We start from the raw sequence: 12,509 nt of genomic DNA on the forward strand, positions 1-12,509 counted from the left end.
TTTAGGGCCGTAGATTTGGTAAAATTGATTTTGAAACTGGATAGCTTACTAAACTGGTCAAATTCTTTCATAAGATTTGGGAGGGAAATAATCAGGTTTGTCAGGATTGTGAATAAGTCGTCCGCAAATAGGGCTAAGCGGTGGTCTACATTTCCGACCTGCAGGCCCGAAATAGTGGGATTCTGTCTGATTAACCGTGCTAGGACTTCCATGGCCAAAACAAATAGCAGGGGCGAGAGCGGACATCCCTGTCGGGTTCCATTGGATATTTGCATTGGATCAGACAGGGTCCCATTAACCCTAACCTGTGTCGTTGGAGCCAGATAGAGTGCAAGTACTTTTTGAAGGAACGTGTCACTGAGACCTAGTTTCCATAATATTGCCTCTATAAGGGCCCTGTCTACGCAGTCAAATGCTTTCTCAGCTTCGGTAGAGAGAAGCATCATTGGGGAGTTATTAGCTTGAGCATGGGCTATTAAGTCAAACACCCTAATGGTGTTGTCTCTTGCTTCCCTACCCGGCACAAAGCCGACTTGGTCAGGTTGAACAATCTCCAGCAGGAGTGGGCCCAGATGGTTGGCTATAAGTTTGGCATAGAGCTTGACGTCTACGTTTAATAATGAGATGGGTCTATAGCTATACAGGCGTGAGGGGTCCTTGCCCTCCTTTGGTAGCACTGTAATGTGGGCACCAAGAGATTGGCTAGAGAAAGGGTTCTCCACCGAGACTGCATTGCAGGCCCGCAGAAGAAAGGATACAAGTTTCTCTGTAAATGCCTTTTAATAAGTTATTGGAAAACCATGGCTCCTGCCAGAGGGGGAGGTCCCTATGGCTGTAATCAGCTCCACCTCTGTAAAAGGGGCTTTTAGCGCCCGGGTCACCTCCATAGAAATATTAGTGAAAGAGACTGTGTGCAAGAATTTCTCTAGCACTAGTTTGTGAGCTGCGAGGTCTGCAGGTGAACATTGTATCGTTAGATTATACAAGTCTGTATAATAGTCGTTGAATATGGCCGCTATGTCCTTGTTTCTGGCATGTAGATTCCCATTAGTCGAGTCTTTCAATTTTGTTATAAATGTAAGAGACCTCTGTGCTCTGAGTGCCTGAGCCAGTAACTTCCCTGGCTTATTTCCCCATCTATGATATTTATGACGGCACCATCTGAAGGCACGGCGGGTACCATCACCAAGTAATTTATTCAAAGATGCACGTGCCTTTTGAAGTTCCACTAGTGTAACTTGTGCGAGAGAAGCTTTATGTGTTTGTTCCAAGGTCTGTATTTTGGTTAGCAGAATTAAACGGCACTCAATCTTTTTTTTTTTAATATACGCACCCTTCTGAATGCATTTACCCCTTAAAACACATTTATGAGCTTCCCAAATGGTTACCGGTAAACAGTCATCTGTAGTGTTTAGCAAAATATACTCATCTATAGCTGTCTCTAGTTGGGTTTGACAGTCGGGGTCCTGGAGAAGCTGTTCACTAAACCGCCATTGCCACTTTGCCAGTAGCGAACTACGTAAGAATAGCGTAAGTGTGATAGGGGAATGATCCGAGCCTACGATTTAGCCAATGGTAGCATCTAACAACATATCTAAGTGTCTGCGGCTCACGCAGAGATAGTCAATACAAGAATATGAGTTGTGGGGGTTCGAATAGAAGGTAAAGTCCCTGTCAGCTGGGTGGAGGAGACGCCATGAATATACTAATTGGAACTCATGTAAGATTGACCTAAAATGCCTAGCTTGTTTCAGCAAGGTCCTAGATGTACCAGCAGACGAATCAATCACAGGTTCTAGTGTCCAATTAATATCCCCACCCACTATCAAGACACCCTCAATGCAATCCTTGATGGATTCCAGACTACGTCTGATAAACTATCTGGTTGTGGTTAGGGAAGTAAAGATTAACAAATGTAAACACCTGCTGATCTATGGTGACTTTAATCATCAACCCCCTACCGTCTCCTATCGATTGTTCCATTATGTCACTGATCCTAAGATGTTTAGTATATAAGATAGCTGTCCCTCTCATTTTTGTGCCTGAATAGTCATTAAAAAAGCCTACAGAGAAGTGGCGGGAGCAAAGATCTGGCAATGCCTCTTTTTTAAAATGTGTTTCTTGTAGAAACACCACTTCTGCTCTCTCTGTGTGTAATGCGTGCAATAGACGCAATCTCTTCTCAGTGATATTTAAACCCTTTGAATTATTAGACCAGATTTTCAACTGCGCCATAGTCGTATAATACGAGTGTCATCAGTATATTGATATAGCTCCTGTCCCATATTGGGCCTATAGCTGGTAATATCGACGACAGTACCTAAAAGGAGAAGGTGAGGGAGGAAGGGGGGACGACAAGGAAAACACAGAAGGGAAACAAAAACAAGTAAATGTATGTCTGGACATGTGTTAGCAAATAATGCAGACAAAGTGAACAAACAATCCGACCTGTTGTAATCAGCAAACGCATAGCAGTATAGCAAAAATATCAACAGTGTTAATACAAAACAAGAACACTCTGCATTTAGAGCCATGTGCATCTAAAAATGGCCCACAGTCACGGAAATTTACAGCATAACCGTGGCAAGAGGAGAGTAGTGAGTGTGGTAACACTACGTAACATCTTAAGAACTTATAATATAAGTGGACTATGGTCGAACAGCCATTTCAACAGGCGTGAGGGTACGGTTGTAATGGGGGCTAATGCAACCTAACTAGTATGCAAAATAATCAACCATAATATTAGAACTAAATTATAGTAGCCTTCAGCACGGCCACCAGATTCCTATGTGGTGGTCAAACCAATTAAGGAAGAGAACAATAAACATACTATTAACCATGTAAACATGTCCTATATTGTCATCAATTGTAAGCTGCTGTTTTCCTGTTTTTGATTATTCGTTTATGTATTCTGTAATTGGGTGCTGCGGAACCCTTGTGGCACATATAAATAAAGGATGATGATAATAATAATAATAATAATAATAATAATAATAACTTTCTATATGGCTCATACGAATAAGAATATGTAGTCAGAAGGGAAGTTAGGCAAGTCAAGTATCCTCCCCCAGTCTGGTTGACTCTGGAACATCTTCGGGAGTAGCCCTTCTTTCTTCCAGGCCTCCCTCTGTGGCTGATGAAGGTGGTGTAAGAGGATCTAGCCAATTCGGTAAATTGATCACCGGTAGACCAAGAGTCTTACAGAATTGAGGAACGTCTTCATATTCCAGTAAGGTGATGCAGGCACCCTCATGTGTCACCTGGATACTTAATGGGAAGCCCCACCAGAATTGAATCTCCCATTTCTGAAGCGCATCTGTGAGAGGTTTCAGGAGGCGTCTCTGTCGCAGAGTGTGCCATGAGAGGTCTTGGAAGATCTGAACCTGGTGGCCATTAAAGTCTATGGTTGATACCTGTCTAGATCTTCATAGTATTTCCTCTGTTTCATGAAAGTAGTGTAACCGACAGATGATGTCGCGAGGTCTCCCAGAGGGGAAGTCTCTCGGGCAGAGAGCTCAATGGGTCCTGTCAAATAGAATTTGTGAGTCTGTAGAGGTATCCAGTATCTCATTAAATATCTTTGTTAAAGTGGCTATGATGCCTTGGGGCGGTACAACCTCAGGGATGCCTTTAACTTGGAGATTGTTTAGACAACCTCTATCATCCATATCCGTGAGTCTGCATGTAGCGTTCATAAGAGCGTGAGAGTGACGCGATATCAGGTCATGCAGATCAGCGATTTTGGAGTCAATACCATCCACCTGTGTCAAATCAGTTTGTATTCAAGGTCGGACTGGCCCACAGGGATACCAGGGAAACCACTGGTAGGCCCCACTGCCTGAGGGCCCACTCCTTCCTCTAAGGATCAGGTTCCAGACTGTGCACTTGTATTATACATGGTAGATATGTTGCATTACACTGCACTAAACTATGGTGTATTCCCCTCTGTAGGCTGGCCACACCCCTAAGTATGGGCCCCTATCACTGCATTCCCCTGGTGGGCCCTTCATGCTCCAGTCCGACACTGTTTGTATTGCTGAAAGTCTGGACTGGATAGATTCTTGGATACATTTCTCCATTGACTGCAAATCTTGCTGAAAATTCTGGCAAGTCAGGAGAGAACGCAATTGTGCCAGGATGGCGTCCATGTCGGTGGCGTCAGCCTCAGAGGGTGTCATTGGAGCGGGTTGATGCTGGTCTTTGGCAATGCCACCGTCCATCTGGGTAACTGCAGCCGTAGGGGTCACAGGTGGAAGTGGATTCCACCTGTGACCCCTACGGCTGCAGTTACTCGCTCCCATTCACGATTTCAGGACTTTCATCAGGCTGCATCCACTCTGTGGAATGCCCTACCACACACAATAAGACTCTCCTCTAGTCTCCAAACCTTCAAGTGTTCCCTGTAAACTCACCTCTTTGGGCAAGCATATCAAATTCCAGAACCGGCCACATAACTTTCATAAACCTTTCTATCAAATTGCATCCACTCTGCACAGTCCACACATATCCTCACAAGTATTCTCATTCTTCACTCTCCCTTCCTCTCGACCCCGGTTCATCATTGCTGTATGACCATATCATTCAGCCCACCAAGAACCTTTGCAATCTGGTGGACAACTATGCAATAGATAGCACCTATCCTTGTGTATCAATGCCTATTTCAGTATATACTGTAAGCTTGCGAGCAGGGCCTTCCTACCTCTATGACTGTTTGTTATTACCCAGTTTTGTTATATCATTATTATTTCCAATTGTAAAGCGCAACGGAATTTGCAGAGCTATATAAGAAACTGCTAATAAATAAATAATTCTGATCACTGACAGGAGTCTCGAATAAAGAGTGAAACGCTGAAATTTGTGAGGGTTTGGGCGAGGATCTAGTATTTTTCCTTGAGTTACGTTGCATCGTCATGTGTCGGGACAATCAGGATTAGTATCAGGCGTGCATAAATGATATGGGAGAAATGGCTGAACACAGTCAAGGTAGGGTCACACTGCACATTCCTCTCTACGTGGTATGCAGGGCCGGCCCTACACATACTCAAAGTACGCGGCTGAGTAAGGCGCCGCACATAGAGGGCGTGCTCTGGACACGTACCACAATTCACTGACCTCACCGTCATTGACAGTCAGTGATGCTGCCGCGCCCGTACTTCCACCTGCTCCCCTCCCGTGTAGTGCCGCTGCCACTTCGATCATGCATATGTAATCAGCGGCAGTGCGTCATGATGTCACGCCGCTCATTACATATGCAGAAACTCGGCAGGGTCAGGACGGACACCAGTCACGCCACTGCCGCATGGAGCCGGGAATGGACTTGCAGTGCTCCCTTCTCAGCTGTGTGTACAGCTGCACTTGATGGAGCTGGTCAACTCAGCTGAGGCAGCAGTGAGTGTCTCCATCCTTCACTGAGAGCAGGTCCGTGCCGGTGGGGATGGCGGTGACGGCAGGGGGGAATGGGGATCAGCATTTACTGTCTCCCACTCACATCACGATAGCTGGCTGCAGGTTTGTGTCTGGGGAGGGGAAGGGAAGTGGGGGCGAGGGGTGAGGGTGGACTAGATGAAAAGTACTGTCACCAGCCAGAAAAGTACTGTTAGGCGAGTGGGATCCTCTCCTCCCTCACACTGTCCTGCATTGGCTGCCTCTCCCCCTCTCCCTCTCTCTCTCCATGCCCACCGCTCTCACCCCATGCTTATCTCTCCTCCCTCCCCATGCCTTTCTCTCTCGTTGTGTCTATTTCCTAGTGGGCTAAGGGACATTTGACCCACATGACACCACGTGACATGCAAGAGAAGGGGAGGAGCAAGTTCGGCAAAGGGTCCAGAAATGGACCCCCGCAGGCTCGCTTCGCTCGCCACACTTCGGGCTGATTACTAAAGGTAATAGTTGGTGTCGTGGATACTGAAAGTAGTATCCTACCATCCTTGCTCCGCCCCCTGACATCACAGATCCCTTAGCCCACTAGGATTTAGCATTTACCTTTCTCTCTCCCCCCTCCCCATGCCTCTCCTCTCTCTCCCTCCCCATGCCTCTCTCCCCCATACCTCTCTCCCTCCCATGCCTCTTTTACTCCCTTCCCATGTTTGAGTTTCGCTCTCTCTCTCCCCATGCCTCTCTGTCCTTCCCCATCCCCCCCATGCCTCTCTCCCACTCCCTCTCTCTTTCACCATGCCTCTCTTTCTCTCAACATGCCTCTCTCTGTGTGTAAAAGGGACTCTACTGAGGTGTAACATTATTTATTTATTTATTTATTATTTATTAACAGTTTCTTATATAGCGTAGCAAATCCGTTGCGCTTTACAATTTGAAATAACAATAATAAACTGGGTGATAAACAGTCATAGAGGTAGGAAGGCCCTGCTCGCAAGATTACAATCTATAGGGAAATAGACATGTGTACACAAGGAAAGGTGCTATCTATTGCATAGAATGAGAAGACATGTGAGGATATGTGTGGACTGTACAGAGTGGATGCAATTTGATTGGAAGGTTTATGAAAGTTATGTGAGCGGTTCTGGAATTTGATATGCTTGCCTAAATAGGTGAGTTTTCAGGGAACGCTTGAAGGTTTGGAGACTAGAGGAGAGTCTTATTGTGCGTGGTAGGGCATTCCACAGAGTGGGTAACATGTAAAAGCATCTCCACTACTGTGCAGTGTAATGTAAATTGATATTATTATGTACTCATGCCCCTTCCCATGAAGCTACGTCCCTTTATGTTCCGCTAAGGGGCACCAAAATATATACTCACTTACCAAAAAAATTGGGCACGGGCCGGCCCTGGTGGTATGGCTAAATCATGTTAATGGCGGGAGCAGTGTCATAGGACGAAGGTGGTGCAGCCGCAGCTGAGAACGTAACATCTAGTATTCAAGGTGTCCAGTAGGGAAGCTGGCGGACCGTTATTAAACACATGAAACCCAGCTGCGAGCGTACACCATGTGAGGGAGCTCTGATGCTACATAAATCACAGTCCTGGCAGGTTCCTGTGCATTGAAGGTTACGATCATGCAATTTTCCCAGCAGGCCACAAGAGGGAGATCCAGGCTCAGTTATTCCACTCCAATAATCTGTTATAGGTTTTAAAGAATAGGGCGAGAACAGGGTTGATAGATGCAATTTAGAAGTGGTGCAGATGAGGAGAGTCTGTACATATAGCAAAGGGAGTCCGGACACTTTTAGACATGAGTGATTAGCAGTGCAACACAGTTCCTCTATATGAGGTCACTCAGTATGGTATATAAGATGCAGACACTGGGGTATATTTACTAAAATTCGTAATTTTCAGAATGAGGTTAAAGTTCAAACACGAATGACATCGAATGTGTGAAATTGCAACTTTTTGAATTTATTACGACTAATTTACTAAGCTGTCGTATTTTACATTTTCGTGTTTTCCGATGTCGATGTCATTCGTATTTTTTGGCAGTGTTTTACGGGAGTGAATAGTAAAACACTGCCGACATTAAAACAATGAAACTCGGCCGGATCTGTGAGATCCGTGCAGGGTTTCATTGTGCATCTTTAAAAAAATTAAAAATAGTTTAAAGTCGAAAACAAAAAATGCGTGGGGTCCCCCCTCCTAAGCAAAACCAGCCTCGGGCTCTTTGAGCCGGTCCTGGTTGAAAAAATATGAGGAAAAAAATGACTGGGGTTCCCCCATATTTAATCAACCAGCACCGGGCTCTGCGCCTGGTCCTGGTGCAAAAAATACGGGGGACAAAAAGCGTAGGGGTCCCCCGTATTTTTTGAACCAGCACCGGGCTCCACTAGCCAGGTACATAATGCCAGAGCCGGGGGACACTTTTATTGTGGTCCTGGCGGCCCTGGCATTACATCCCCAACTAGTCACCCCTGGCCGGGGTACCCTGGAGGAGTGGGAACCCCTTAAATCAAGGGGTCCCCCCCCTCCAGCCACCCAAGGGCCAGGGGTGAAGCCCGAGGCTGTCCCCCCCATCCAAGGGTGGCGGATGGGGGACTGATAGCCAAGTGTAAAAATTCAGAATATTGTTTTTAGTAGCAGTACTACAAGTCCCAGCAAGCCTCCCCCACAAGCTGGTACTTGGAGAACCACAAGTACCAGCATGCGGTGGAAAACCGGGCCCGCTGGTACCTGTAGTACTACTACTAAAAAAGTACCCAACAAAAAACAGGACACACACACCGTGACAGTAAAAGTTTATTACATACATGCACACCACCATACATACATACTTACCTATGTTCAGATGCCGACTCGGCCCACGTCTCGACGTCGATTCCAGGGTACCTGAAAATAAAATTATACTCACCTAAATCCAGTGGGTCGTGTCCTTTTTTTAAATAATCCACGTACTTGGTAAAAAAACAAACCGCATACCCGATCCACGCACTGAAAGGGGTCCCATGTTTACACATGGGACACCTTTCCCCGACTGCCAGGACCCCCCCTGACTCCTTTCAAAGAGGGTCCCTTCAGCCAATCAGGGAGCGCCACGTCGTGACACTCTCCTGATTGGCTGTGCGCTCCTGTAGTATCAGTGAGGCTGCACACGGCAGAGATACAATGTAACGCCTATGCGCTCCATTGTATCCAATGGTGGGAACTTTGTGGTCAGCGGTGAGGTTACTAGCGGTCAACCGCTGACCGCAAAGTTCCCACCATTGGATACAATGGAGCGCATAGGCGCTACATTGTATCTCTGCCGTGCACAGCCTCACTGACACTACAGGAGCGCACAGCCAATCAGGAGAGTGCCACGATGTGGCGCTCCCTGATTGGCTGAAGGGACCCTCTTTGACAGGAGTCAGGGGGGGGTCCTGGCAGTCGGGGAAAGGGGTCCCATGTGTAAACATGGGACCCCTTTCAGTGCATGGATCGGGTATGCGGTTTGTTTTTTTGCAAAGTACGTGGATTATTAAAAAAGGACACGACACACTGGATTTCGGTGAGTATAATTTTATTTTCAGATACCCTGGAATCGACGTCGAGACGTGGGCCGAGTCGGCATCTGAACATAGGTAAGTATGTATGTATGTATGTAATAAACTTTTACTGTCACGGTGTGTGTGTCCTGTTTTTTGTTGGGTATTTTTTTAGTAGTAGTACTACAGGTACCAGCGGGCCCGGTTTTCCACCGCATGCTGGTACTTGTGGTTCTCCAAGTACCAGCTTGCGGGGGAGGCTTGCTGGGACTTGTAGTACTGCTACTAAAAACAATATGCTGAATTTTTACACTTGGCTATCAGCCCCCCATCCGCCGCCCCTGAATGGGGGGGGACAGCCTCGAGCTTCACCCCTGGCCCTTGGGTGGCTGGAGGGGGGGGGACCCCTTGATTTAAGGGGTTCCCACTCCTCCAGGGTACCCCGGCTAGGGGTGATTATTTGGGGATGTAATGCCAGGGCCGCCAGGACCACAATAAAAGTGTCCCCCGGCTCTGGCATTATGTAACTGGCTAGTGGAGCCCGGTGCTGGTTCAGAAAATACGGGGGACCCCTACGCTTTTTGTCCCCCATATTTTTTGCACCAGGACCAGGTGCAGAGCCCGGTGCTGGTTGATTAAATATGGGGGAACCCCAGTCATTTTTTTCCTCATATTTTGTAAACCAGGACCGGCTCAAAGAGCCCGAGGCTGGTTTTGCTTAGGAGGGGGGACCCCACGCATTTTTTTTTTCGAATTTGACATCATTTCCCACCCATTCCCACTGATAACCATGCACGGATATGATGGATCCGTGCATGACTATCAGAACACGGTAAAAAAAAGCAAGTCTGTTTTAAAACTGCTTTTTTTTACGATTTGTATTTGTTCACGGCAGTGTTTGGCTATTGCCGGCAGTGTTTGTGAAATACAATTTTTAGTAATTTACCGAGTTGTATGAAAAAACAGGCGTTTTTGACCGATGGTGTATTCATTCGTATTTTTTTCTTTGACTTAAAAAAAAATACAAATGCCCTCATCACTGCCGAGATTTGAGTTTAGTAAATTCCCGAGATGACACTTTGAAGAAAAAATGCAAAATCGGTCAAAATCCGGACCTTAGTAAATATACCCCACTGTATGTAAGTTAAGCAACTCACCCTCCTGCAGGCTTGGACTGGCTTACAGAGGTACAGGGGAAACCACCGGTGGGCCCTTCTGCCTGGGGGGCCCACCTCCTGCTCTAAGGATCAGGTTCCAGACTGTGCACTTGAAATATACATTATACATATGCAATCTTATACTGGACTATGGTCTATTTTTGACAGTGTGTTGCTGTTATTAATCTGTTATTAATCTGGTACATTATCATACATGCAGCAGCTGAATTTACTGTATATATATTTATGAAGGGACCCAGACATTGCACTCTCTAATGGTTAGTCAAACCAATGAGGTGGTAGGCCACCCCCACTCTGCAGACTGGCCACACCCCTAAACATGGGTCCCTACCACTGCATTCCACTGGTGGGCCCTACATGCCCCAGTCTGACACTGCCCTCCTGTGTGGGTAGCAGCCGACAGATTCCACTGGAAGGTAACAGGGGCTACAGGGAGAGCATAAATAAGCCACAGATCCTCCAGTGACTTTATCCAGCTCTGCCCTAAACACCAAGCAGGCCCTCCCCCTGGGATAGCAGAAAAGGGGTCTCCTTCCAAGATGGCCGCCGGGATCCGCAGCTGCAGACAGTGAGCTCCTCCAGGGGAGCACAGTTCCACATGGCCACTTCTAGGCACCTCTCTCCCCTAGCCAGGGTTCAGGAGCCGGCCGCCAGGTCTCCACTTCCGGTCCACGCCTCCTGGAAGTCCGTCCCGGCCACACCAGGAAATCTAGCTTCCGGCTTCAGAGGAGCAGGTAGGCCAGGATCTGCAGAGAGGCTGGGAACGATCCTGGGTCGCAGGCTGCCAATCCAGCGTCACAGAACAGGCAGGGGTGACAGGGGCACAACATAAACACCCTGCAATTATGTAAAATTGGCCTATTTAGACCTAAAGCCATGGCAACCTAGCCAGCACACATCCTCCTCCCATGTCCGCCAAGCCACACCCCTGAAAGGACAGTTTTAATCCTCAGTCAGGCACAGCTGGCCTGACAGGCGCCGCAAAGCTGTTCTCGCTCCCCTTTCTGCCCCAAGGGCTGTACCTTCCTATCTCTAGGTGCTGTTCGAAACCCCCCTAGTCAGTTTTCTCGCCGCCTGCGTGGAGTGCAGTAGTGACCCTCCTGGCCTCTCAGGCACACTGCGCCCAAACACCTCTGACTTTTGAAGGTTCATCTTTCCTTTTATTTTCAGCTATTAATTGTTTATTTTGCTCATTTTGTGAATGATAATTACAAAGGTTGTGGATATTTTGCGGAATTATGTAGGTTGTCCAGAGTGGCCTCTCAGGCACACTACGCACAAACTTAAACTCATGTTCATGTTTTCTCTTTTTTGCTTCAGATTTTCTGCTGAAATGGCCGGTAAAACCTACGATTTCTCTCTGTACATCCTAATGAAGGTCACTGACCACTTTAAGAGCGTTAGAATTGAGTTAATTAGGTGCTAATGACGATTTTCTAACAGGCGCCTGTCAGGCGCAGAACCCGGGAGTCCCAGAGGTGCGCCTGATGGAGGGTTAACAGATGATTTACACATCAGATTTATCTGGTGGGATGGGCTAATAATCAGCAGCCATTGGGCACACTCTGCTTTGTGATTAGTGAGGCTGGTTTACACCTACCCAGCATTCCACATTGCAACCGTGCACTGCTTTGTTTGGCTTGTCTCAACAAAGTGACATATCCTATTCTGTGATGGATCCTTTTCGGCATACCTCCCAACATGACCCTCTCCAGGAGGGACAGAATGCTCTGCTCCTGGGCTTTCCTCTTAATTTATCATTGCCATCACCTGTTGTGAGACACCTTTCTTATCCTGTAACCTGTTCAACACAGGTGCCGGTAAATTACAAATTAAGTAAAAGTCCAGAAGCAGAGCATTGTGTCCCTCCTGGAGAGGGTCATGTTGGAAGGTATGCTTTCGCTAAAAACTCCTGCTAACCTATGGCTTTCTGAAGTGGAGACCTGACAGGGCTCAGAAAAGGAGGAGGGTAATGTCCTGCTGGACAAAGGCCGTCGATGGCTGCTGCTGATGATGATCCTCCGCTGCTGCTGGGCATGTGGATGGGTGTGTCCAGGTACCAGTCAAGTGACTCCTCCGAGGTATCACCTACAATAAGATTGCAGGTGTACAAATGCACTCCGATGTGCACCTTTTACCTCCAATTGCAATAAATAATCATGGCAGCCATAGTGATCGGCGACTCAGATCCGAGGATCATGGGAACACGCCTCAGATTGGAGTCGGAGGAAAATGACATGCGATGTTACACTTTTCATCTGATCCATCAATCCGAAAGCTTGGAATCGGATGAAAAGTGGCCATATCGCACCAGTGGATGGGGGCCTTCAGTGGTAATTAAACAAAAAAATAATAAGTACCCCTTCCCCCCCGATTGAAAACAAAATCCCTACCCCATGGCCATTGTATTTTTTTTGTTATTTTT

Source organism: Pseudophryne corroboree, chromosome 6, assembly GCF_028390025.1.
Source record: "Pseudophryne corroboree isolate aPseCor3 chromosome 6, aPseCor3.hap2, whole genome shotgun sequence".
NCBI lineage: Eukaryota > Metazoa > Chordata > Amphibia > Anura > Myobatrachidae > Pseudophryne > Pseudophryne corroboree.